We start from the raw sequence: 21,633 nt of genomic DNA, 5'->3' as shown, positions 1-21,633 counted from the left end.
ACATATCAGATATTAAACTGATAAGAACAGATACTACACTTGATCTTAGCCAAAAGGGCGAGAAGCGATAACACCAAACTGTTTGTTTGCAGACCCAACGTACCAGCACATATCTCAATTGTCGCGGTGCGGTTCTTTCAACTGGGCGTAGCAGTCGCTTGCTACTTAACAACCCACTCCCCACGCTGCCCCCGTCCTCAAAAAAGCTAAAATCATTGATTTGTTTACAAGCAAAAGTGTAAACTCCTGCTGAAATCTGGTTGATTTCACTGTTGTTTCAGACACTAGAGACTCCAGTGATGATTAATCACTGTAAAGTCCTGCTGAAAATCTTGTTGATTTCACAATGGATTCAGACAGAGATTTGAGACTTGCTGCAAGGCTCCACTAGTGACTCCAGTGATGATTCCTGCTGAAAATCTTGTTGATTTCACAATGAATTCAGACAGTGATTTGCTGATTTGAGACGTGCTCCACCGGAGACTCCAGTAAAGTGACCATTAATCCCTGTAAAATCCTGCTGAAATCTGGTTGATTTCACTTTGGATTCAGACAGTGATTTGAGACTTGCTGCACTAGTGACTCCAGTGATAAGTAAACACAACTTTGTTTGTGCTCCATTGTCAGGAGCCTCTGTCCAACTACTTTTCTTTTCACACAAGTACATGAGGCTCAGCCAATTGGCAGAGCCTGCCAAAAATATGGTCAACTCATTGTTGTTCCTCTCCACGGAAGTCTTTAGTAAAAGGCGAAAGACTTATGCGTATTGAAGAGAAACCAAAGTCAGTTGCGGAATCAGGTGGCAGGCAGCCTTATATCCCAGTCGCAACAGTGATCCCTCTTGTGGTTGGGACTGGTTGAGCTGCGGTTGTCCAATGCCAAACCCATTCCCCAGCACCAGCCATCAAAAACTCATTGATTTGTTTACAAGCAAAAGTGTAAAGTCCTGCTGAAATGTGCTTGATTTCACTTTGGATTCAGACAGTGATTTGCTGATTTGAGACGTGCTCCACTGGAGACTCCAGCGCAGTGATGATTAATGCTGAAATCTGGTTGATTTCACTTTGGATTCAGACAGTGATTTGCTGATTGTAGACTCCCTCCACCGGAGACTCCAGTGCAGTGGTGATTAATCCGTGTAAAATCCTGCTGAAATGTGGTTGATTTCACTAGGGATTCAGACAGTGATGATTAAACGGGACACCTGGTTTTTCTTTGACTTCAATATCAGGGGAGAGCGCGAACGCAGTCCCCCACTACCACAAATTATGCAGTCGAGATTCCCACATTTGGGGAATTCGCAGTGGTCAGCACAGTCGCAGTGCAATGACTGAGCCTCGCCCTGGGTGAACCACCTTCTTGATCATGGTATCTCCCCTGCCAGGTAAGTATGAGTTGGTGGTGACAGAGGCAGGGACGGTATTCCCAGTCACAGCATTTGTGGTGACGGTTCGCAGATGGCACCGTCCTCACAGATCGGTGAAGTTAAAATCAGTGATTTGAGACTTGCAAAACAAAGGCACTATTGATGAGTAAGCATAAGTCACTTGCCAAAAGCCTCAGTCTTAAAAACTATGTGGAGGTGAGACTTGTTTTACTCAAAGCAGAAATCATTTCCAACACCACACCACTGATTCAGGTTACCCTTTCTTTTATTTTCCACAATTTAAAGGGTGCACCGTTCCCGGAGGTGCTGCAATACCGGGCCGATGCTTGGAGTGAACGGAGCAAGCCCCTTTTTCATCTCCCAGAGCTAAAAATCGGCTTAATATGTAGTCCTCGTATAGAGGACATATCAGATATTAAACTGATAAGAACAGATACTACACTTGATCTTAGCCAAAAGGGCGAGAAGCGATAACACCAAACTGTTTGTTTGCAGACCCAACGTACCAGCACATATCTCAATTGTCGCGGTGCGGTTCTTTCAACTGGGCGTAGCAGTCGCTTGCTACTTAACAACCCACTCCCCACGCTGCCCCCGTCCTCAAAAAAGCTAAAATCATTGATTTGTTTACAAGCAAAAGTGTAAACTCCTGCTGAAATCTGGTTGATTTCACTGTTGTTTCAGACACTAGAGACTCCAGTGATGATTAATCACTGTAAAGTCCTGCTGAAAATCTTGTTGATTTCACAATGGATTCAGACAGAGATTTGAGACTTGCTGCAAGGCTCCACTAGTGACTCCAGTGATGATTCCTGCTGAAAATCTTGTTGATTTCACAATGAATTCAGACAGTGATTTGCTGATTTGAGACGTGCTCCACCGGAGACTCCAGTAAAGTGACCATTAATCCCTGTAAAATCCTGCTGAAATCTGGTTGATTTCACTTTGGATTCAGACAGTGATTTGAGACTTGCTGCACTAGTGACTCCAGTGATAAGTAAACACAACTTTGTTTGTGCTCCATTGTCAGGAGCCTCTGTCCAACTACTTTTCTTTTCACACAAGTACATGAGGCTCAGCCAATTGGCAGAGCCTGCCAAAAATATGGTCAACTCATTGTTGTTCCTCTCCACGGAAGTCTTTAGTAAAAGGCGAAAGACTTATGCGTATTGAAGAGAAACCAAAGTCAGTTGCGGAATCAGGTGGCAGGCAGCCTTATATCCCAGTCGCAACAGTGATCCCTCTTGTGGTTGGGACTGGTTGAGCTGCGGTTGTCCAATGCCAAACCCATTCCCCAGCACCAGCCATCAAAAACTCATTGATTTGTTTACAAGCAAAAGTGTAAAGTCCTGCTGAAATGTGCTTGATTTCACTTTGGATTCAGACAGTGATTTGCTGATTTGAGACGTGCTCCACTGGAGACTCCAGCGCAGTGATGATTAATGCTGAAATCTGGTTGATTTCACTTTGGATTCAGACAGTGATTTGCTGATTGTAGACTCCCTCCACCGGAGACTCCAGTGCAGTGGTGATTAATCCGTGTAAAATCCTGCTGAAATGTGGTTGATTTCACTAGGGATTCAGACAGTGATGATTAAACGGGACACCTGGTTTTTCTTTGACTTCAATATCAGGGGAGAGCGCGAACGCAGTCCCCCACTACCACAAATTATGCAGTCGAGATTCCCACATTTGGGGAATTCGCAGTGGTCAGCACAGTCGCAGTGCAATGACTGAGCCTCGCCCTGGGTGAACCACCTTCTTGATCATGGTATCTCCCCTGCCAGGTAAGTATGAGTTGGTGGTGACAGAGGCAGGGACGGTATTCCCAGTCACAGCATTTGTGGTGACGGTTCGCAGATGGCACCGTCCTCACAGATCGGTGAAGTTAAAATCAGTGATTTGAGACTTGCAAAACAAAGGCACTATTGATGAGTAAGCATAAGTCACTTGCCAAAAGCCTCAGTCTTAAAAACTATGTGGAGGTGAGACTTGTTTTACTCAAAGCAGAAATCATTTCCAACACCACACCACTGATTCAGGTTACCATTTCTTTTATTTTCCACAATTTAAAGGGTGCACCGTTCCCGGAGGTGCTGCAATACCGGGCCGATGCTTGGAGTGAACGGAGCAAGCCCCTTTTTCATCTCCCAGAGCTAAAAATCGGCTTAATATGTAGTCCTCGTATAGAGGACATATCAGATATTAAACTGATAAGAACAGATACTACACTTGATCTTAGCCAAAAGGCCGAGAAGCGATAACACCAAACTGTTTGTTTGCAGACCCAACGTACCAGCACATATCTCAATTGTCGCGGTGCGGTTCTTTCAACTGGGCGTAGCAGTCGCTTGCTACTTAACAACCCACTCCCCACGCTGCCCCCGTCCTCAAAAAAGCTAAAATCATTGATTTGTTTACAAGCAAAAGTGTAAACTCCTGCTGAAATCTGGTTGATTTCACTGTTGTTTCAGACACTAGAGACTCCAGTGATGATTAATCACTGTAAAGTCCTGCTGAAAATCTTGTTGATTTCACAATGGATTCAGACAGAGATTTGAGACTTGCTGCAAGGCTCCACTAGTGACTCCAGTGATGATTCCTGCTGAAAATCTTGTTGATTTCACAATGAATTCAGACAGTGATTTGCTGATTTGAGACGTGCTCCACCGGAGACTCCAGTAAAGTGACCATTAATCCCTGTAAAATCCTGCTGAAATCTGGTTGATTTCACTTTGGATTCAGACAGTGATTTGAGACTTGCTGCACTAGTGACTCCAGTGATAAGTAAACACAACTTTGTTTGTGCTCCATTGTCAGGAGCCTCTGTCCAACTACTTTTCTTTTCACACAAGTACATGAGGCTCAGCCAATTGGCAGAGCCTGCCAAAAATATGGTCAACTCATTGTTGTTCCTCTCCACGGAAGTCTTTAGTAAAAGGCGAAAGACTTATGCGTATTGAAGAGAAACCAAAGTCAGTTGCGGAATCAGGTGGCAGGCAGCCTTATATCCCAGTCGCAACAGTGATCCCTCTTGTGGTTGGGACTGGTTGAGCTGCGGTTGTCCAATGCCAAACCCATTCCCCAGCACCAGCCATCAAAAACTCATTGATTTGTTTACAAGCAAAAGTGTAAAGTCCTGCTGAAATGTGCTTGATTTCACTTTGGATTCAGACAGTGATTTGCTGATTTGAGACGTGCTCCACTGGAGACTCCAGCGCAGTGATGATTAATGCTGAAATCTGGTTGATTTCACTTTGGATTCAGACAGTGATTTGCTGATTGTAGACTCCCTCCACCGGAGACTCCAGTGCAGTGGTGATTAATCCGTGTAAAATCCTGCTGAAATGTGGTTGATTTCACTAGGGATTCAGACAGTGATGATTAAACGGGACACCTGGTTTTTCTTTGACTTCAATATCAGGGGAGAGCGCGAACGCAGTCCCCCACTACCACAAATTATGCAGTCGAGATTCCCACATTTGGGGAATTCGCAGTGGTCAGCACAGTCGCAGTGCAATGACTGAGCCTCGCCCTGGGTGAACCACCTTCTTGATCATGGTATCTCCCCTGCCAGGTAAGTATGAGTTGGTGGTGACAGAGGCAGGGACGGTATTCCCAGTCACAGCATTTGTGGTGACGGTTCGCAGATGGCACCGTCCTCACAGATCGGTGAAGTTAAAATCAGTGATTTGAGACTTGCAAAACAAAGGCACTATTGATGAGTAAGCATAAGTCACTTGCCAAAAGCCTCAGTCTTAAAAACTATGTGGAGGTGAGACTTGTTTTACTCAAAGCAGAAATCATTTCCAACACCACACCACTGATTCAGGTTACCCTTTCTTTTATTTTCCACAATTTAAAGGGTGCACCGTTCCCGGAGGTGCTGCAATACCGGGCCGATGCTTGGAGTGAACGGAGCAAGCCCCTTTTTCATCTCCCAGAGCTAAAAATCGGCTTAATATGTAGTCCTCGTATAGAGGACATATCAGATATTAAACTGATAAGAACAGATACTACACTTGATCTTAGCCAAAAGGGCGAGAAGCGATAACACCAAACTGTTTGTTTGCAGACCCAACGTACCAGCACATATCTCAATTGTCGCGGTGCGGTTCTTTCAACTGGGCGTAGCAGTCGCTTGCTACTTAACAACCCACTCCCCACGCTGCCCCCGTCCTCAAAAAAGCTAAAATCATTGATTTGTTTACAAGCAAAAGTGTAAACTCCTGCTGAAATCTGGTTGATTTCACTGTTGTTTCAGACACTAGAGACTCCAGTGATGATTAATCACTGTAAAGTCCTGCTGAAAATCTTGTTGATTTCACAATGGATTCAGACAGAGATTTGAGACTTGCTGCAAGGCTCCACTAGTGACTCCAGTGATGATTCCTGCTGAAAATCTTGTTGATTTCACAATGAATTCAGACAGTGATTTGCTGATTTGAGACGTGCTCCACCGGAGACTCCAGTAAAGTGACCATTAATCCCTGTAAAATCCTGCTGAAATCTGGTTGATTTCACTTTGGATTCAGACAGTGATTTGAGACTTGCTGCACTAGTGACTCCAGTGATAAGTAAACACAACTTTGTTTGTGCTCCATTGTCAGGAGCCTCTGTCCAACTACTTTTCTTTTCACACAAGTACATGAGGCTCAGCCAATTGGCAGAGCCTGCCAAAAATATGGTCAACTCATTGTTGTTCCTCTCCACGGAAGTCTTTAGTAAAAGGCGAAAGACTTATGCGTATTGAAGAGAAACCAAAGTCAGTTGCGGAATCAGGTGGCAGGCAGCCTTATATCCCAGTCGCAACAGTGATCCCTCTTGTGGTTGGGACTGGTTGAGCTGCGGTTGTCCAATGCCAAACCCATTCCCCAGCACCAGCCATCAAAAACTCATTGATTTGTTTACAAGCAAAAGTGTAAAGTCCTGCTGAAATGTGCTTGATTTCACTTTGGATTCAGACAGTGATTTGCTGATTTGAGACGTGCTCCACTGGAGACTCCAGCGCAGTGATGATTAATGCTGAAATCTGGTTGATTTCACTTTGGATTCAGACAGTGATTTGCTGATTGTAGACTCCCTCCACCGGAGACTCCAGTGCAGTGGTGATTAATCCGTGTAAAATCCTGCTGAAATGTGGTTGATTTCACTAGGGATTCAGACAGTGATGATTAAACGGGACACCTGGTTTTTCTTTGACTTCAATATCAGGGGAGAGCGCGAACGCAGTCCCCCACTACCACAAATTATGCAGTCGAGATTCCCACATTTGGGGAATTCGCAGTGGTCAGCACAGTCGCAGTGCAATGACTGAGCCTCGCCCTGGGTGAACCACCTTCTTGATCATGGTATCTCCCCTGCCAGGTAAGTATGAGTTGGTGGTGACAGAGGCAGGGACGGTATTCCCAGTCACAGCATTTGTGGTGACGGTTCGCAGATGGCACCGTCCTCACAGATCGGTGAAGTTAAAATCAGTGATTTGAGACTTGCAAAACAAAGGCACTATTGATGAGTAAGCATAAGTCACTTGCCAAAAGCCTCAGTCTTAAAAACTATGTGGAGGTGAGACTTGTTTTACTCAAAGCAGAAATCATTTCCAACACCACACCACTGATTCAGGTTACCCTTTCTTTTATTTTCCACAATTTAAAGGGTGCACCGTTCCCGGAGGTGCTGCAATACCGGGCCGATGCTTGGAGTGAACGGAGCAAGCCCCTTTTTCATCTCCCAGAGCTAAAAATCGGCTTAATATGTAGTCCTCGTATAGAGGACATATCAGATATTAAACTGATAAGAACAGATACTACACTTGATCTTAGCCAAAAGGGCGAGAAGCGATAACACCAAACTGTTTGTTTGCAGACCCAACGTACCAGCACATATCTCAATTGTCGCGGTGCGGTTCTTTCAACTGGGCGTAGCAGTCGCTTGCTACTTAACAACCCACTCCCCACGCTGCCCCCGTCCTCAAAAAAGCTAAAATCATTGATTTGTTTACAAGCAAAAGTGTAAACTCCTGCTGAAATCTGGTTGATTTCACTGTTGTTTCAGACACTAGAGACTCCAGTGATGATTAATCACTGTAAAGTCCTGCTGAAAATCTTGTTGATTTCACAATGGATTCAGACAGAGATTTGAGACTTGCTGCAAGGCTCCACTAGTGACTCCAGTGATGATTCCTGCTGAAAATCTTGTTGATTTCACAATGAATTCAGACAGTGATTTGCTGATTTGAGACGTGCTCCACCGGAGACTCCAGTAAAGTGACCATTAATCCCTGTAAAATCCTGCTGAAATCTGGTTGATTTCACTTTGGATTCAGACAGTGATTTGAGACTTGCTGCACTAGTGACTCCAGTGATAAGTAAACACAACTTTGTTTGTGCTCCATTGTCAGGAGCCTCTGTCCAACTACTTTTCTTTTCACACAAGTACATGAGGCTCAGCCAATTGGCAGAGCCTGCCAAAAATATGGTCAACTCATTGTTGTTCCTCTCCACGGAAGTCTTTAGTAAAAGGCGAAAGACTTATGCGTATTGAAGAGAAACCAAAGTCAGTTGCGGAATCAGGTGGCAGGCAGCCTTATATCCCAGTCGCAACAGTGATCCCTCTTGTGGTTGGGACTGGTTGAGCTGCGGTTGTCCAATGCCAAACCCATTCCCCAGCACCAGCCATCAAAAACTCATTGATTTGTTTACAAGCAAAAGTGTAAAGTCCTGCTGAAATGTGCTTGATTTCACTTTGGATTCAGACAGTGATTTGCTGATTTGAGACGTGCTCCACTGGAGACTCCAGCGCAGTGATGATTAATGCTGAAATCTGGTTGATTTCACTTTGGATTCAGACAGTGATTTGCTGATTGTAGACTCCCTCCACCGGAGACTCCAGTGCAGTGGTGATTAATCCGTGTAAAATCCTGCTGAAATGTGGTTGATTTCACTAGGGATTCAGACAGTGATGATTAAACGGGACACCTGGTTTTTCTTTGACTTCAATATCAGGGGAGAGCGCGAACGCAGTCCCCCACTACCACAAATTATGCAGTCGAGATTCCCACATTTGGGGAATTCGCAGTGGTCAGCACAGTCGCAGTGCAATGACTGAGCCTCGCCCTGGGTGAACCACCTTCTTGATCATGGTATCTCCCCTGCCAGGTAAGTATGAGTTGGTGGTGACAGAGGCAGGGACGGTATTCCCAGTCACAGCATTTGTGGTGACGGTTCGCAGATGGCACCGTCCTCACAGATCGGTGAAGTTAAAATCAGTGATTTGAGACTTGCAAAACAAAGGCACTATTGATGAGTAAGCATAAGTCACTTGCCAAAAGCCTCAGTCTTAAAAACTATGTGGAGGTGAGACTTGTTTTACTCAAAGCAGAAATCATTTCCAACACCACACCACTGATTCAGGTTACCCTTTCTTTTATTTTCCACAATTTAAAGGGTGCACCGTTCCCGGAGGTGCTGCAATACCGGGCCGATGCTTGGAGTGAACGGAGCAAGCCCCTTTTTCATCTCCCAGAGCTAAAAATCGGCTTAATATGTAGTCCTCGTATAGAGGACATATCAGATATTAAACTGATAAGAACAGATACTACACTTGATCTTAGCCAAAAGGGCGAGAAGCGATAACACCAAACTGTTTGTTTGCAGACCCAACGTACCAGCACATATCTCAATTGTCGCGGTGCGGTTCTTTCAACTGGGCGTAGCAGTCGCTTGCTACTTAACAACCCACTCCCCACGCTGCCCCCGTCCTCAAAAAAGCTAAAATCATTGATTTGTTTACAAGCAAAAGTGTAAACTCCTGCTGAAATCTGGTTGATTTCACTGTTGTTTCAGACACTAGAGACTCCAGTGATGATTAATCACTGTAAAGTCCTGCTGAAAATCTTGTTGATTTCACAATGGATTCAGACAGAGATTTGAGACTTGCTGCAAGGCTCCACTAGTGACTCCAGTGATGATTCCTGCTGAAAATCTTGTTGATTTCACAATGAATTCAGACAGTGATTTGCTGATTTGAGACGTGCTCCACCGGAGACTCCAGTAAAGTGACCATTAATCCCTGTAAAATCCTGCTGAAATCTGGTTGATTTCACTTTGGATTCAGACAGTGATTTGAGACTTGCTGCACTAGTGACTCCAGTGATAAGTAAACACAACTTTGTTTGTGCTCCATTGTCAGGAGCCTCTGTCCAACTACTTTTCTTTTCACACAAGTACATGAGGCTCAGCCAATTGGCAGAGCCTGCCAAAAATATGGTCAACTCATTGTTGTTCCTCTCCACGGAAGTCTTTAGTAAAAGGCGAAAGACTTATGCGTATTGAAGAGAAACCAAAGTCAGTTGCGGAATCAGGTGGCAGGCAGCCTTATATCCCAGTCGCAACAGTGATCCCTCTTGTGGTTGGGACTGGTTGAGCTGCGGTTGTCCAATGCCAAACCCATTCCCCAGCACCAGCCATCAAAAACTCATTGATTTGTTTACAAGCAAAAGTGTAAAGTCCTGCTGAAATGTGCTTGATTTCACTTTGGATTCAGACAGTGATTTGCTGATTTGAGACGTGCTCCACTGGAGACTCCAGCGCAGTGATGATTAATGCTGAAATCTGGTTGATTTCACTTTGGATTCAGACAGTGATTTGCTGATTGTAGACTCCCTCCACCGGAGACTCCAGTGCAGTGGTGATTAATCCGTGTAAAATCCTGCTGAAATGTGGTTGATTTCACTAGGGATTCAGACAGTGATGATTAAACGGGACACCTGGTTTTTCTTTGACTTCAATATCAGGGGAGAGCGCGAACGCAGTCCCCCACTACCACAAATTATGCAGTCGAGATTCCCACATTTGGGGAATTCGCAGTGGTCAGCACAGTCGCAGTGCAATGACTGAGCCTCGCCCTGGGTGAACCACCTTCTTGATCATGGTATCTCCCCTGCCAGGTAAGTATGAGTTGGTGGTGACAGAGGCAGGGACGGTATTCCCAGTCACAGCATTTGTGGTGACGGTTCGCAGATGGCACCGTCCTCACAGATCGGTGAAGTTAAAATCAGTGATTTGAGACTTGCAAAACAAAGGCACTATTGATGAGTAAGCATAAGTCACTTGCCAAAAGCCTCAGTCTTAAAAACTATGTGGAGGTGAGACTTGTTTTACTCAAAGCAGAAATCATTTCCAACACCACACCACTGATTCAGGTTACCCTTTCTTTTATTTTCCACAATTTAAAGGGTGCACCGTTCCCGGAGGTGCTGCAATACCGGGCCGATGCTTGGAGTGAACGGAGCAAGCCCCTTTTTCATCTCCCAGAGCTAAAAATCGGCTTAATATGTAGTCCTCGTATAGAGGACATATCAGATATTAAACTGATAAGAACAGATACTACACTTGATCTTAGCCAAAAGGGCGAGAAGCGATAACACCAAACTGTTTGTTTGCAGACCCAACGTACCAGCACATATCTCAATTGTCGCGGTGCGGTTCTTTCAACTGGGCGTAGCAGTCGCTTGCTACTTAACAACCCACTCCCCACGCTGCCCCCGTCCTCAAAAAAGCTAAAATCATTGATTTGTTTACAAGCAAAAGTGTAAACTCCTGCTGAAATCTGGTTGATTTCACTGTTGTTTCAGACACTAGAGACTCCAGTGATGATTAATCACTGTAAAGTCCTGCTGAAAATCTTGTTGATTTCACAATGGATTCAGACAGAGATTTGAGACTTGCTGCAAGGCTCCACTAGTGACTCCAGTGATGATTCCTGCTGAAAATCTTGTTGATTTCACAATGAATTCAGACAGTGATTTGCTGATTTGAGACGTGCTCCACCGGAGACTCCAGTAAAGTGACCATTAATCCCTGTAAAATCCTGCTGAAATCTGGTTGATTTCACTTTGGATTCAGACAGTGATTTGAGACTTGCTGCACTAGTGACTCCAGTGATAAGTAAACACAACTTTGTTTGTGCTCCATTGTCAGGAGCCTCTGTCCAACTACTTTTCTTTTCACACAAGTACATGAGGCTCAGCCAATTGGCAGAGCCTGCCAAAAATATGGTCAACTCATTGTTGTTCCTCTCCACGGAAGTCTTTAGTAAAAGGCGAAAGACTTATGCGTATTGAAGAGAAACCAAAGTCAGTTGCGGAATCAGGTGGCAGGCAGCCTTATATCCCAGTCGCAACAGTGATCCCTCTTGTGGTTGGGACTGGTTGAGCTGCGGTTGTCCAATGCCAAACCCATTCCCCAGCACCAGCCATCAAAAACTCATTGATTTGTTTACAAGCAAAAGTGTAAAGTCCTGCTGAAATGTGCTTGATTTCACTTTGGATTCAGACAGTGATTTGCTGATTTGAGACGTGCTCCACTGGAGACTCCAGCGCAGTGATGATTAATGCTGAAATCTGGTTGATTTCACTTTGGATTCAGACAGTGATTTGCTGATTGTAGACTCCCTCCACCGGAGACTCCAGTGCAGTGGTGATTAATCCGTGTAAAATCCTGCTGAAATGTGGTTGATTTCACTAGGGATTCAGACAGTGATGATTAAACGGGACACCTGGTTTTTCTTTGACTTCAATATCAGGGGAGAGCGCGAACGCAGTCCCCCACTACCACAAATTATGCAGTCGAGATTCCCACATTTGGGGAATTCGCAGTGGTCAGCACAGTCGCAGTGCAATGACTGAGCCTCGCCCTGGGTGAACCACCTTCTTGATCATGGTATCTCCCCTGCCAGGTAAGTATGAGTTGGTGGTGACAGAGGCAGGGACGGTATTCCCAGTCACAGCATTTGTGGTGACGGTTCGCAGATGGCACCGTCCTCACAGATCGGTGAAGTTAAAATCAGTGATTTGAGACTTGCAAAACAAAGGCACTATTGATGAGTAAGCATAAGTCACTTGCCAAAAGCCTCAGTCTTAAAAACTATGTGGAGGTGAGACTTGTTTTACTCAAAGCAGAAATCATTTCCAACACCACACCACTGATTCAGGTTACCCTTTCTTTTATTTTCCACAATTTAAAGGGTGCACCGTTCCCGGAGGTGCTGCAATACCGGGCCGATGCTTGGAGTGAACGGAGCAAGCCCCTTTTTCATCTCCCAGAGCTAAAAATCGGCTTAATATGTAGTCCTCGTATAGAGGACATATCAGATATTAAACTGATAAGAACAGATACTACACTTGATCTTAGCCAAAAGGGCGAGAAGCGATAACACCAAACTGTTTGTTTGCAGACCCAACGTACCAGCACATATCTCAATTGTCGCGGTGCGGTTCTTTCAACTGGGCGTAGCAGTCGCTTGCTACTTAACAACCCACTCCCCACGCTGCCCCCGTCCTCAAAAAAGCTAAAATCATTGATTTGTTTACAAGCAAAAGTGTAAACTCCTGCTGAAATCTGGTTGATTTCACTGTTGTTTCAGACACTAGAGACTCCAGTGATGATTAATCACTGTAAAGTCCTGCTGAAAATCTTGTTGATTTCACAATGGATTCAGACAGAGATTTGAGACTTGCTGCAAGGCTCCACTAGTGACTCCAGTGATGATTCCTGCTGAAAATCTTGTTGATTTCACAATGAATTCAGACAGTGATTTGCTGATTTGAGACGTGCTCCACCGGAGACTCCAGTAAAGTGACCATTAATCCCTGTAAAATCCTGCTGAAATCTGGTTGATTTCACTTTGGATTCAGACAGTGATTTGAGACTTGCTGCACTAGTGACTCCAGTGATAAGTAAACACAACTTTGTTTGTGCTCCATTGTCAGGAGCCTCTGTCCAACTACTTTTCTTTTCACACAAGTACATGAGGCTCAGCCAATTGGCAGAGCCTGCCAAAAATATGGTCAACTCATTGTTGTTCCTCTCCACGGAAGTCTTTAGTAAAAGGCGAAAGACTTATGCGTATTGAAGAGAAACCAAAGTCAGTTGCGGAATCAGGTGGCAGGCAGCCTTATATCCCAGTCGCAACAGTGATCCCTCTTGTGGTTGGGACTGGTTGAGCTGCGGTTGTCCAATGCCAAACCCATTCCCCAGCACCAGCCATCAAAAACTCATTGATTTGTTTACAAGCAAAAGTGTAAAGTCCTGCTGAAATGTGCTTGATTTCACTTTGGATTCAGACAGTGATTTGCTGATTTGAGACGTGCTCCACTGGAGACTCCAGCGCAGTGATGATTAATGCTGAAATCTGGTTGATTTCACTTTGGATTCAGACAGTGATTTGCTGATTGTAGACTCCCTCCACCGGAGACTCCAGTGCAGTGGTGATTAATCCGTGTAAAATCCTGCTGAAATGTGGTTGATTTCACTAGGGATTCAGACAGTGATGATTAAACGGGACACCTGGTTTTTCTTTGACTTCAATATCAGGGGAGAGCGCGAACGCAGTCCCCCACTACCACAAATTATGCAGTCGAGATTCCCACATTTGGGGAATTCGCAGTGGTCAGCACAGTCGCAGTGCAATGACTGAGCCTCGCCCTGGGTGAACCACCTTCTTGATCATGGTATCTCCCCTGCCAGGTAAGTATGAGTTGGTGGTGACAGAGGCAGGGACGGTATTCCCAGTCACAGCATTTGTGGTGACGGTTCGCAGATGGCACCGTCCTCACAGATCGGTGAAGTTAAAATCAGTGATTTGAGACTTGCAAAACAAAGGCACTATTGATGAGTAAGCATAAGTCACTTGCCAAAAGCCTCAGTCTTAAAAACTATGTGGAGGTGAGACTTGTTTTACTCAAAGCAGAAATCATTTCCAACACCACACCACTGATTCAGGTTACCCTTTCTTTTATTTTCCACAATTTAAAGGGTGCACCGTTCCCGGAGGTGCTGCAATACCGGGCCGATGCTTGGAGTGAACGGAGCAAGCCCCTTTTTCATCTCCCAGAGCTAAAAATCGGCTTAATATGTAGTCCTCGTATAGAGGACATATCAGATATTAAACTGATAAGAACAGATACTACACTTGATCTTAGCCAAAAGGGCGAGAAGCGATAACACCAAACTGTTTGTTTGCAGACCCAACGTACCAGCACATATCTCAATTGTCGCGGTGCGGTTCTTTCAACTGGGCGTAGCAGTCGCTTGCTACTTAACAACCCACTCCCCACGCTGCCCCCGTCCTCAAAAAAGCTAAAATCATTGATTTGTTTACAAGCAAAAGTGTAAACTCCTGCTGAAATCTGGTTGATTTCACTGTTGTTTCAGACACTAGAGACTCCAGTGATGATTAATCACTGTAAAGTCCTGCTGAAAATCTTGTTGATTTCACAATGGATTCAGACAGAGATTTGAGACTTGCTGCAAGGCTCCACTAGTGACTCCAGTGATGATTCCTGCTGAAAATCTTGTTGATTTCACAATGAATTCAGACAGTGATTTGCTGATTTGAGACGTGCTCCACCGGAGACTCCAGTAAAGTGACCATTAATCCCTGTAAAATCCTGCTGAAATCTGGTTGATTTCACTTTGGATTCAGACAGTGATTTGAGACTTGCTGCACTAGTGACTCCAGTGATAAGTAAACACAACTTTGTTTGTGCTCCATTGTCAGGAGCCTCTGTCCAACTACTTTTCTTTTCACACAAGTACATGAGGCTCAGCCAATTGGCAGAGCCTGCCAAAAATATGGTCAACTCATTGTTGTTCCTCTCCACGGAAGTCTTTAGTAAAAGGCGAAAGACTTATGCGTATTGAAGAGAAACCAAAGTCAGTTGCGGAATCAGGTGGCAGGCAGCCTTATATCCCAGTCGCAACAGTGATCCCTCTTGTGGTTGGGACTGGTTGAGCTGCGGTTGTCCAATGCCAAACCCATTCCCCAGCACCAGCCATCAAAAACTCATTGATTTGTTTACAAGCAAAAGTGTAAAGTCCTGCTGAAATGTGCTTGATTTCACTTTGGATTCAGACAGTGATTTGCTGATTTGAGACGTGCTCCACTGGAGACTCCAGCGCAGTGATGATTAATGCTGAAATCTGGTTGATTTCACTTTGGATTCAGACAGTGATTTGCTGATTGTAGACTCCCTCCACCGGAGACTCCAGTGCAGTGGTGATTAATCCGTGTAAAATCCTGCTGAAATGTGGTTGATTTCACTAGGGATTCAGACAGTGATGATTAAACGGGACACCTGGTTTTTCTTTGACTTCAATATCAGGGGAGAGCGCGAACGCAGTCCCCCACTACCACAAATTATGCAGTCGAGATTCCCACATTTGGGGAATTCGCAGTGGTCAGCACAGTCGCAGTGCAATGACTGAGCCTCGCCCTGGGTGAACCACCTTCTTGATCATGGTATCTCCCCTGCCAGGTAAGTATGAGTTGGTGGTGACAGAGGCAGGGACGGTATTCCCAGTCACAGCATTTGTGGTGACGGTTCGCAGATGGCACCGTCCTCACAGATCGGTGAAGTTAAAATCAGTGATTTGAGACTTGCAAAACAAAGGCACTATTGATGAGTAAGCATAAGTCACTTGCCAAAAGCCTCAGTCTTAAAAACTATGTGGAGGTGAGACTTGTTTTACTCAAAGCAGAAATCATTTCCAACACCACACCACTGATTCAGGTTACCATTTCTTTTATTTTCCACAATTTAAAGGGTGCACCGTTCCCGGAGGTGCTGCAATACCGGGCCGATGCTTGGAGTGAACGGAGCAAGCCCCTTTTTCATCTCCCAGAGCTAAAAATCGGCTTAATATGTAGTCCTCGTATAGAGGACATATCAGATATTAAACTGATAAGAACAGATACTACACTTGATCTTAGCCAAAAGGCCGAGAAGCGATAACACCAAACTGTTTGTTTGCAGACCCAACGTACCAGCACATATCTCAATTGTCGCGGTGCGGTTCTTTCAACTGGGCGTAGCAGTCGCTTGCTACTTAACAACCCACTCCCCACGCTGCCCCCGTCCTCAAAAAAGCTAAAATCATTGATTTGTTTACAAGCAAAAGTGTAAACTCCTGCTGAAATCTGGTTGATTTCACTGTTGTTTCAGACACTAGAGACTCCAGTGATGATTAATCACTGTAAAGTCCTGCTGAAAATCTTGTTGATTTCACAATGGATTCAGACAGAGATTTGAGACTTGCTGCAAGGCTCCACTAGTGACTCCAGTGATGATTCCTGCTGAAAATCTTGTTGATTTCACAATGAATTCAGACAGTGATTTGCTGATTTGAGACGTGCTCCACCGGAGACTCCAGTAAAGTGACCATTAATCCCTGTAAAATCCTGCTGAAATCTGGTTGATTTCACTTTGGATTCAGACAGTGATTTGAGACTTGCTGCACTAGTGACTCCAGTGATAAGTAAACACAACTTTGTTTGTGCTCCATTGTCAGGAGCCTCTGTCCAACTACTTTTCTTTTCACACAAGTACATGAGGCTCAGCCAATTGGCAGAGCCTGCCAAAAATATGGTCAACTCATTGTTGTTCCTCTCCACGGAAGTCTTTAGTAAAAGGCGAAAGACTTATGCGTATTGAAGAGAAACCAAAGTCAGTTGCGGAATCAGGTGGCAGGCAGCCTTATATCCCAGTCGCAACAGTGATCCCTCTTGTGGTTGGGACTGGTTGAGCTGCGGTTGTCCAATGCCAAACCCATTCCCCAGCACCAGCCATCAAAAACTCATTGATTTGTTTACAAGCAAAAGTGTAAAGTCCTGCTGAAATGTGCTTGATTTCACTTTGGATTCAGACAGTGATTTGCTGATTTGAGACGTGCTCCACTGGAGACTCCAGCGCAGTGATGATTAATGCTGAAATCTGGTTGATTTCACTTTGGATTCAGACAGTGATTTGCTGATTGTAGACTCCCTCCACCGGAGACTCCAGTGCAGTGGTGATTAATCCGTGTAAAATCCTGCTGAAATGTGGTTGATTTCACTAGGGATTCAGACAGTGATGATTAAACGGGACACCTGGTTTTTCTTTGACTTCAATATCAGGGGAGAGCGCGAACGCAGTCCCCCACTACCACAAATTATGCAGTCGAGATTCCCACATTTGGGGAATTCGCAGTGGTCAGCACAGTCGCAGTGCAATGACTGAGCCTCGCCCTGGGTGAACCACCTTCTTGATCATGGTATCTCCCCTGCCAGGTAAGTATGAGTTGGTGGTGACAGAGGCAGGGACGGTATTCCCAGTCACAGCATTTGTGGTGACGGTTCGCAGATGGCACCGTCCTCACAGATCGGTGAAGTTAAAATCAGTGATTTGAGACTTGCAAAACAAAGGCACTATTGATGAGTAAGCATAAGTCACTTGCCAAAAGCCTCAGTCTTAAAAACTATGTGGAGGTGAGACTTGTTTTACTCAAAGCAGAAATCATTTCCAACACCACACCACTGATTCAGGTTACCCTTTCTTTTATTTTCCACAATTTAAAGGGTGCACCGTTCCCGGAGGTGCTGCAATACCGGGCCGATGCTTGGAGTGAACGGAGCAAGCCCCTTTTTCATCTCCCAGAGCTAAAAATCGGCTTAATATGTAGTCCTCGTATAGAGGACATATCAGATATTAAACTGATAAGAACAGATACTACACTTGATCTTAGCCAAAAGGGCGAGAAGCGATAACACCAAACTGTTTGTTTGCAGACCCAACGTACCAGCACATATCTCAATTGTCGCGGTGCGGTTCTTTCAACTGGGCGTAGCAGTCGCTTGCTACTTAACAACCCACTCCCCACGCTGCCCCCGTCCTCAAAAAAGCTAAAATCATTGATTTGTTTACAAGCAAAAGTGTAAACTCCTGCTGAAATCTGGTTGATTTCACTGTTGTTTCAGACACTAGAGACTCCAGTGATGATTAATCACTGTAAAGTCCTGCTGAAAATCTTGTTGATTTCACAATGGATTCAGACAGAGATTTGAGACTTGCTGCAAGGCTCCACTAGTGACTCCAGTGATGATTCCTGCTGAAAATCTTGTTGATTTCACAATGAATTCAGACAGTGATTTGCTGATTTGAGACGTGCTCCACCGGAGACTCCAGTAAAGTGACCATTAATCCCTGTAAAATCCTGCTGAAATCTGGTTGATTTCACTTTGGATTCAGACAGTGATTTGAGACTTGCTGCACTAGTGACTCCAGTGATAAGTAAACACAACTTTGTTTGTGCTCCATTGTCAGGAGCCTCTGTCCAACTACTTTTCTTTTCACACAAGTACATGAGGCTCAGCCAATTGGCAGAGCCTGCCAAAAATATGGTCAACTCATTGTTGTTCCTCTCCACGGAAGTCTTTAGTAAAAGGCGAAAGACTTATGCGTATTGAAGAGAAACCAAAGTCAGTTGCGGAATCAGGTGGCAGGCAGCCTTATATCCCAGTCGCAACAGTGATCCCTCTTGTGGTTGGGACTGGTTGAGCTGCGGTTGTCCAATGCCAAACCCATTCCCCAGCACCAGCCATCAAAAACTCATTGATTTGTTTACAAGCAAAAGTGTAAAGTCCTGCTGAAATGTGCTTGATTTCACTTTGGATTCAGACAGTGATTTGCTGATTTGAGACGTGCTCCACTGGAGACTCCAGCGCAGTGATGATTAATGCTGAAATCTGGTTGATTTCACTTTGGATTCAGACAGTGATTTGCTGATTGTAGACTCCCTCCACCGGAGACTCCAGTGCAGTGGTGATTAATCCGTGTAAAATCCTGCTGAAATGTGGTTGATTTCACTAGGGATTCAGACAGTGATGATTAAACGGGACACCTGGTTTTTCTTTGACTTCAATATCAGGGGAGAGCGCGAACGCAGTCCCCCACTACCACAAATTATGCAGTCGAGATTCCCACATTTGGGGAATTCGCAGTGGTCAGCACAGTCGCAGTGCAATGACTGAGCCTCGCCCTGGGTGAACCACCTTCTTGATCATGGTATCTCCCCTGCCAGGTAAGTATGAGTTGGTGGTGACAGAGGCAGGGACGGTATTCCCAGTCACAGCATTTGTGGTGACGGTTCGCAGATGGCACCGTCCTCACAGATCGGTGAAGTTAAAATCAGTGATTTGAGACTTGCAAAACAAAGGCACTATTGATGAGTAAGCATAAGTCACTTGCCAAAAGCCTCAGTCTTAAAAACTATGTGGAGGTGAGACTTGTTTTACTCAAAGCAGAAATCATTTCCAACACCACACCACTGATTCAGGTTACCATTTCTTTTATTTTCCACAATTTAAAGGGTGCACCGTTCCCGGAGGTGCTGCAATACCGGGCCGATGCTTGGAGTGAACGGAGCAAGCCCCTTTTTCATCTCCCAGAGCTAAAAATCGGCTTAATATGTAGTCCTCGTATAGAGGACATATCAGATATTAAACTGATAAGAACAGATACTACACTTGATCTTAGCCAAAAGGCCGAGAAGCGATAACACCAAACTGTTTGTTTGCAGACCCAACGTACCAGCACATATCTCAATTGTCGCGGTGCGGTTCTTTCAACTGGGCGTAGCAGTCGCTTGCTACTTAACAACCCACTCCCCACGCTGCCCCCGTCCTCAAAAAAGCTAAAATCATTGATTTGTTTACAAGCAAAAGTGTAAACTCCTGCTGAAATCTGGTTGATTTCACTGTTGTTTCAGACACTAGAGACTCCAGTGATGATTAATCACTGTAAAGTCCTGCTGAAAATCTTGTTGATTTCACAATGGATTCAGACAGAGATTTGAGACTTGCTGCAAGGCTCCACTAGTGACTCCAGTGATGATTCCTGCTGAAAATCTTGTTGATTTCACAATGAATTCAGACAGTGATTTGCTGATTTGAGACGTGCTCCACCGGAGACTCCAGTAAAGTGACCATTAATCCCTGTAAAATCCTGCTGAAATCTGGTTGATTTCACTTTGGATTCAGACAGTGATTTGAGACTTGCTGCACTAGTGACTCCAGTGATAAGTAAACACAACTTTGTTTGTGCTCCATTGTCAGGAGCCTCTGTCCAACTACTTTTCTTTTCACACAAGTACATGAGGCTCAGCCAATTGGCAGAGCCTGCCAAAAATATGGTCAACTCATTGTTGTTCCTCTCCACGGAAGTCTTTAGTAAAAGGCGAAAGACTTATGCGTATTGAAGAGAAACCAAAGTCAGTTGCGGAATCAGGTGGCAGGCAGCCTTATATCCCAGTCGCAACAGTGATCCCTCTTGTGGTTGGGACTGGTTGAGCTGCGGTTGTCCAATGCCAAACCCATTCCCCAGCACCAGCCATCAAAAACTCATTGATTTGTTTACAAGCAAAAGTGTAAAGTCCTGCTGAAATGTGCTTGATTTCACTTTGGATTCAGACAGTGATTTGCTGATTTGAGACGTGCTCCACTGGAGACTCCAGCGCAGTGATGATTAATGCTGAAATCTGGTTGATTTCACTTTGGATTCAGACAGTGATTTGCTGATTGTAGACTCCCTCCACCGGAGACTCCAGTGCAGTGGTGATTAATCCGTGTAAAATCCTGCTGAAATGTGGTTGATTTCACTAGGGATTCAGACAGTGATGATTAAACGGGACACCTGGTTTTTCTTTGACTTCAATATCAGGGGAGAGCGCGAACGCAGTCCCCCACTACCACAAATTATGCAGTCGAGATTCCCACATTTGGGGAATTCGCAGTGGTCAGCACAGTCGCAGTGCAATGACTGAGCCTCGCCCTGGGTGAACCACCTTCTTGATCATGGTATCTCCCCTGCCAGGTAAGTATGAGTTGGTGGTGACAGAGGCAGGGACGGTATTCCCAGTCACAGCATTTGTGGTGACGGTTCGCAGATGGCACCGTCCTCACAGATCGGTGAAGTTAAAATCAGTGATTTGAGACTTGCAAAACAAAGGCACTATTGATGAGTAAGCATAAGTCACTTGCCAAAAGCCTCAGTCTTAAAAACTATGTGGAGGTGAGACTTGTTTTACTCAAAGCAGAAATCATTTCCAACACCACACCACTGATTCAGGTTACCATTTCTTTTATTTTCCACAATTTAAAGGGTGCACCGTTCCCGGAGGTGCTGCAATACCGGGTCGATGCTTGGAGTGAACGGAGCAAGCCCCTTTTTCATCTCCCAGAGCTAAAAATCGGCTTAATATGTAGTCCTCGTATAGAGGACATATCAGATATTAAACTGATAAGAACAGATACTACACTTGATCTTAGCCAAAAGGCCGAGAAGCGATAACACCAAACTGTTTGTTTGCAGACCCAACGTACCAGCACATATCTCAATTGTCGCGGTGCGGTTCTTTCAACTGGGCGTAGCA

The 21,633-nt window shown here is 44.9% G+C and overlaps 36 non-coding genes and 1 pseudogene across 36 annotated transcripts; all 37 read right to left on the bottom strand.

Moving 5' to 3' along the window:
* Positions 1-69, bottom strand: LOC144393752 (U2 spliceosomal RNA; annotated as a pseudogene; the record flags this gene model as incomplete).
* A 602-nt stretch (positions 70-671) lies between these two features.
* LOC144393913 (U5 spliceosomal RNA) lies at positions 672-786 on the bottom strand. The gene has a single exon (XR_013456752.1). It is a non-coding gene; the product is annotated as a U5 spliceosomal RNA (small nuclear RNA).
* Positions 787-1,228: 442 nt separating this feature from the next.
* Positions 1,229-1,392, bottom strand: LOC144393550 (U1 spliceosomal RNA). The gene has a single exon (XR_013456390.1). It is a non-coding gene; the product is annotated as a U1 spliceosomal RNA (small nuclear RNA).
* Positions 1,393-1,668: 276 nt separating this feature from the next.
* LOC144393750 (U2 spliceosomal RNA) lies at positions 1,669-1,859 on the bottom strand. Its single transcript, XR_013456591.1, has one exon. It is a non-coding gene; the product is annotated as a U2 spliceosomal RNA (small nuclear RNA).
* Positions 1,860-2,461: 602 nt separating this feature from the next.
* Positions 2,462-2,576, bottom strand: LOC144393912 (U5 spliceosomal RNA). The gene has a single exon (XR_013456751.1). It is a non-coding gene; the product is annotated as a U5 spliceosomal RNA (small nuclear RNA).
* A 442-nt stretch (positions 2,577-3,018) lies between these two features.
* On the bottom strand, positions 3,019-3,182 carry LOC144393549 (U1 spliceosomal RNA). The gene has a single exon (XR_013456389.1). It is a non-coding gene; the product is annotated as a U1 spliceosomal RNA (small nuclear RNA).
* A 276-nt stretch (positions 3,183-3,458) lies between these two features.
* On the bottom strand, positions 3,459-3,649 carry LOC144393729 (U2 spliceosomal RNA). The gene has a single exon (XR_013456570.1). It is a non-coding gene; the product is annotated as a U2 spliceosomal RNA (small nuclear RNA).
* A 602-nt stretch (positions 3,650-4,251) lies between these two features.
* On the bottom strand, positions 4,252-4,366 carry LOC144393911 (U5 spliceosomal RNA). Its single transcript, XR_013456750.1, has one exon. It is a non-coding gene; the product is annotated as a U5 spliceosomal RNA (small nuclear RNA).
* A 442-nt stretch (positions 4,367-4,808) lies between these two features.
* On the bottom strand, positions 4,809-4,972 carry LOC144393548 (U1 spliceosomal RNA). Its single transcript, XR_013456388.1, has one exon. It is a non-coding gene; the product is annotated as a U1 spliceosomal RNA (small nuclear RNA).
* Positions 4,973-5,248: 276 nt separating this feature from the next.
* LOC144393749 (U2 spliceosomal RNA) lies at positions 5,249-5,439 on the bottom strand. Its single transcript, XR_013456590.1, has one exon. It is a non-coding gene; the product is annotated as a U2 spliceosomal RNA (small nuclear RNA).
* A 602-nt stretch (positions 5,440-6,041) lies between these two features.
* LOC144393910 (U5 spliceosomal RNA) lies at positions 6,042-6,156 on the bottom strand. Its single transcript, XR_013456749.1, has one exon. It is a non-coding gene; the product is annotated as a U5 spliceosomal RNA (small nuclear RNA).
* A 442-nt stretch (positions 6,157-6,598) lies between these two features.
* Positions 6,599-6,762, bottom strand: LOC144393547 (U1 spliceosomal RNA). Its single transcript, XR_013456387.1, has one exon. It is a non-coding gene; the product is annotated as a U1 spliceosomal RNA (small nuclear RNA).
* A 276-nt stretch (positions 6,763-7,038) lies between these two features.
* On the bottom strand, positions 7,039-7,229 carry LOC144393747 (U2 spliceosomal RNA). The gene has a single exon (XR_013456587.1). It is a non-coding gene; the product is annotated as a U2 spliceosomal RNA (small nuclear RNA).
* A 602-nt stretch (positions 7,230-7,831) lies between these two features.
* Positions 7,832-7,946, bottom strand: LOC144393908 (U5 spliceosomal RNA). The gene has a single exon (XR_013456748.1). It is a non-coding gene; the product is annotated as a U5 spliceosomal RNA (small nuclear RNA).
* Positions 7,947-8,388: 442 nt separating this feature from the next.
* Positions 8,389-8,552, bottom strand: LOC144393545 (U1 spliceosomal RNA). Its single transcript, XR_013456386.1, has one exon. It is a non-coding gene; the product is annotated as a U1 spliceosomal RNA (small nuclear RNA).
* A 276-nt stretch (positions 8,553-8,828) lies between these two features.
* Positions 8,829-9,019, bottom strand: LOC144393746 (U2 spliceosomal RNA). The gene has a single exon (XR_013456586.1). It is a non-coding gene; the product is annotated as a U2 spliceosomal RNA (small nuclear RNA).
* Positions 9,020-9,621: 602 nt separating this feature from the next.
* Positions 9,622-9,736, bottom strand: LOC144393906 (U5 spliceosomal RNA). Its single transcript, XR_013456746.1, has one exon. It is a non-coding gene; the product is annotated as a U5 spliceosomal RNA (small nuclear RNA).
* A 442-nt stretch (positions 9,737-10,178) lies between these two features.
* LOC144393544 (U1 spliceosomal RNA) lies at positions 10,179-10,342 on the bottom strand. The gene has a single exon (XR_013456385.1). It is a non-coding gene; the product is annotated as a U1 spliceosomal RNA (small nuclear RNA).
* Positions 10,343-10,618: 276 nt separating this feature from the next.
* Positions 10,619-10,809, bottom strand: LOC144393745 (U2 spliceosomal RNA). The gene has a single exon (XR_013456585.1). It is a non-coding gene; the product is annotated as a U2 spliceosomal RNA (small nuclear RNA).
* A 602-nt stretch (positions 10,810-11,411) lies between these two features.
* On the bottom strand, positions 11,412-11,526 carry LOC144393905 (U5 spliceosomal RNA). Its single transcript, XR_013456745.1, has one exon. It is a non-coding gene; the product is annotated as a U5 spliceosomal RNA (small nuclear RNA).
* A 442-nt stretch (positions 11,527-11,968) lies between these two features.
* On the bottom strand, positions 11,969-12,132 carry LOC144393543 (U1 spliceosomal RNA). The gene has a single exon (XR_013456384.1). It is a non-coding gene; the product is annotated as a U1 spliceosomal RNA (small nuclear RNA).
* A 276-nt stretch (positions 12,133-12,408) lies between these two features.
* LOC144393743 (U2 spliceosomal RNA) lies at positions 12,409-12,599 on the bottom strand. The gene has a single exon (XR_013456584.1). It is a non-coding gene; the product is annotated as a U2 spliceosomal RNA (small nuclear RNA).
* A 602-nt stretch (positions 12,600-13,201) lies between these two features.
* LOC144393904 (U5 spliceosomal RNA) lies at positions 13,202-13,316 on the bottom strand. The gene has a single exon (XR_013456744.1). It is a non-coding gene; the product is annotated as a U5 spliceosomal RNA (small nuclear RNA).
* Positions 13,317-13,758: 442 nt separating this feature from the next.
* On the bottom strand, positions 13,759-13,922 carry LOC144393542 (U1 spliceosomal RNA). The gene has a single exon (XR_013456383.1). It is a non-coding gene; the product is annotated as a U1 spliceosomal RNA (small nuclear RNA).
* Positions 13,923-14,198: 276 nt separating this feature from the next.
* Positions 14,199-14,389, bottom strand: LOC144393742 (U2 spliceosomal RNA). Its single transcript, XR_013456583.1, has one exon. It is a non-coding gene; the product is annotated as a U2 spliceosomal RNA (small nuclear RNA).
* A 602-nt stretch (positions 14,390-14,991) lies between these two features.
* Positions 14,992-15,106, bottom strand: LOC144393903 (U5 spliceosomal RNA). The gene has a single exon (XR_013456743.1). It is a non-coding gene; the product is annotated as a U5 spliceosomal RNA (small nuclear RNA).
* A 442-nt stretch (positions 15,107-15,548) lies between these two features.
* Positions 15,549-15,712, bottom strand: LOC144393540 (U1 spliceosomal RNA). The gene has a single exon (XR_013456381.1). It is a non-coding gene; the product is annotated as a U1 spliceosomal RNA (small nuclear RNA).
* Positions 15,713-15,988: 276 nt separating this feature from the next.
* On the bottom strand, positions 15,989-16,179 carry LOC144393728 (U2 spliceosomal RNA). Its single transcript, XR_013456569.1, has one exon. It is a non-coding gene; the product is annotated as a U2 spliceosomal RNA (small nuclear RNA).
* A 602-nt stretch (positions 16,180-16,781) lies between these two features.
* On the bottom strand, positions 16,782-16,896 carry LOC144393902 (U5 spliceosomal RNA). The gene has a single exon (XR_013456741.1). It is a non-coding gene; the product is annotated as a U5 spliceosomal RNA (small nuclear RNA).
* A 442-nt stretch (positions 16,897-17,338) lies between these two features.
* LOC144393539 (U1 spliceosomal RNA) lies at positions 17,339-17,502 on the bottom strand. Its single transcript, XR_013456379.1, has one exon. It is a non-coding gene; the product is annotated as a U1 spliceosomal RNA (small nuclear RNA).
* Positions 17,503-17,778: 276 nt separating this feature from the next.
* LOC144393741 (U2 spliceosomal RNA) lies at positions 17,779-17,969 on the bottom strand. Its single transcript, XR_013456582.1, has one exon. It is a non-coding gene; the product is annotated as a U2 spliceosomal RNA (small nuclear RNA).
* A 602-nt stretch (positions 17,970-18,571) lies between these two features.
* On the bottom strand, positions 18,572-18,686 carry LOC144393900 (U5 spliceosomal RNA). Its single transcript, XR_013456739.1, has one exon. It is a non-coding gene; the product is annotated as a U5 spliceosomal RNA (small nuclear RNA).
* A 442-nt stretch (positions 18,687-19,128) lies between these two features.
* LOC144393538 (U1 spliceosomal RNA) lies at positions 19,129-19,292 on the bottom strand. The gene has a single exon (XR_013456378.1). It is a non-coding gene; the product is annotated as a U1 spliceosomal RNA (small nuclear RNA).
* A 276-nt stretch (positions 19,293-19,568) lies between these two features.
* LOC144393727 (U2 spliceosomal RNA) lies at positions 19,569-19,759 on the bottom strand. Its single transcript, XR_013456568.1, has one exon. It is a non-coding gene; the product is annotated as a U2 spliceosomal RNA (small nuclear RNA).
* A 602-nt stretch (positions 19,760-20,361) lies between these two features.
* LOC144393899 (U5 spliceosomal RNA) lies at positions 20,362-20,476 on the bottom strand. The gene has a single exon (XR_013456738.1). It is a non-coding gene; the product is annotated as a U5 spliceosomal RNA (small nuclear RNA).
* A 442-nt stretch (positions 20,477-20,918) lies between these two features.
* Positions 20,919-21,082, bottom strand: LOC144393537 (U1 spliceosomal RNA). The gene has a single exon (XR_013456377.1). It is a non-coding gene; the product is annotated as a U1 spliceosomal RNA (small nuclear RNA).
* Positions 21,083-21,358: 276 nt separating this feature from the next.
* LOC144393653 (U2 spliceosomal RNA) lies at positions 21,359-21,549 on the bottom strand. Its single transcript, XR_013456494.1, has one exon. It is a non-coding gene; the product is annotated as a U2 spliceosomal RNA (small nuclear RNA).
* Positions 21,550-21,633: the final 84 nt, after the last annotated feature.

The sequence above is a fragment of the Gasterosteus aculeatus genome, unplaced genomic scaffold (genome assembly GCF_964276395.1).
Source record: "Gasterosteus aculeatus unplaced genomic scaffold, fGasAcu3.hap1.1 HAP1_SCAFFOLD_29, whole genome shotgun sequence".
Classification (NCBI taxonomy): Eukaryota; Metazoa; Chordata; class Actinopteri; order Perciformes; family Gasterosteidae; genus Gasterosteus; species Gasterosteus aculeatus.
Note: the sequence above shows the minus strand (reverse complement) of the source record. Positions and strands in the feature narration are given on the sequence as shown.